Here is a 1,938-nt window from a genome sequence, read left to right on the forward strand (position 1 = left end):
CTTAAAAAACCTCATCCAGTAACCTCTCCCTCGTCCCTTTTCCTCCTCCACCACCTCAGCACATCACCTGTGTGATTGTTTATCTCAAATTCTCTTCCACTCAGCTGACTTTTGCAAAAGTCAGGGGTGTGTAATTTACATAATTGGAGCTAGAATTTACATACAGTAAGCTTTACCCCTCTAAGTACACAGTTCAGGAGGTTTTGACAAATAACTACAGCAAGGTGGCTGCCATGGCAATCAAGGACAGCCCACTCCCCGCACTCAGTGTGAAACTGGCTTCCTACCCCTTTGTAGTGATCCTTTCAGCCCTCTCTAGCCCAGCACTCTAGATGCTGTCCCATGCAGCATGTGGCCTCTGTGCTTGACTTCCTCCATTTAGCGTAGTACAGCCTTTTTAAAAAGTCAAGCCTAACCCCCAGGCCACAATGCATGCCTCTTACTTTGCAGGGCTCCCGTTTGTCTGTGCTGTGCTTGCCTGAAGTGACTAGCCAGTCAACAGCCTCAACCTGGCCTTGGTGTCTTAAGGTCAGGCTGGTGAGGCCCACCTGTTACGGCTGAGTCTCCTCTCTGCTTATGTGGTTCTCTCTCTCCTTTTTGACAAATGGGCACAGCCAGATGGCCCTTAGTTGAAAGAGACACAGTTGTCACCCATCACCCCACACCTTCCATGGACACAGAGGATACATCTGTCTGTAAGCTCAGTTTCTCAGGGTTTCATTTCAGTGGAGCCCAAACACCCTTTAGAGTCTGGTATCCTCCCCCAAGTATGGATGCTGCCCTCAACAAGCTATATACAGACCTCCCTTTCTTGTGTGGCCAAGCCACTAATTCCTGGGGTACTGTTTTCATCTGAGCCTGTCAGTAGCAAATTTCTCTGAGTATCTGCACATGGGTCTTAGGTGACATGGGTTTGGGTTCCTCACTGAGAAGCAGGATACCGTTGGTGGGGTGAGGCCTTTAGCAGAGACCATCCAGCTGTTTCCAGTGCCCACACTATGACGTCAGCATCCCAGCCCAAAATGTTTCATGATCACTGTGTCTTCTTTTTGAGTCACGAGACTCAATATTCTAGATGCAGATCTACCCTTAGTCACATGTATGATTAATAAATATATTTTACCTGTTCTTGGAGCATCTAGTTTTGATGAGGTCCTCGACTCAGGTTTAAAATAGCAAAGCCATTCCCTAGTTTTACAAATGACTTGTTCTGATATTCCTTGAATCTCTTTTCTCTTTTCACCTGTACTCTGTCCCTGAAACTCCCCTTTGATGTCTACCATGTCCCTGGCTGGATTTCAGGCCATTCTCAAAGCCATCTCTGAACACAATGGAGGGAGGGAGGATGGGGAACATGGAAGCAAAGGACTAGTGTTTGGGATGCTCCGAAGCTAGGCTTCCAAACAACAGGACCTAGGAGGCTACTTTGAGCTAGTGATGCAGGATACAGAATATTCAAGCAATTCGGTGGCTGAGACTGCAGATCTGTGGCACCAGGCCGAGTGTCTAGGAGGCTGAAGCAGGGAGATTGCAACTTCCAGGCTAGTCTAGGAAACTTCAGAACACAAAACTTTCAGAACATAAAAAGAGGATGGGAGTGTAGTTCAGTGGTTGAGAGCTCGCCGAAGACATTTGAGGTCCTGTGTTCCAATTCCCATAAGCAAAAGCACAATAAAATAGAGTCTAGCAATAATTTGAGGTCCATTGATTTTTGGCAAGGGTGACCACTCAAAAGCCCTATCCTCAGAGCCAAACATCATCATAAAAGGAGCTATGCTGTTTGCAAAAGACAAGCCAAACTGGGCTCGGTGGCTGCTGACAAATCCTCACAGAAGGAGCAGGCTAGGAATGTTGTCTGAGCATCCAGATGCCCCTCTAAACTAGTTGTAAGAAATTTTGCCCTAATTACATGAGGTCTCAGGGTCTAGGGAGGTGCTA

This window comes from Rattus norvegicus, chromosome 4 (genome assembly GCF_036323735.1).
Source record: "Rattus norvegicus strain BN/NHsdMcwi chromosome 4, GRCr8, whole genome shotgun sequence".
In the NCBI taxonomy this organism is placed as follows: domain Eukaryota; kingdom Metazoa; phylum Chordata; class Mammalia; order Rodentia; family Muridae; genus Rattus; species Rattus norvegicus.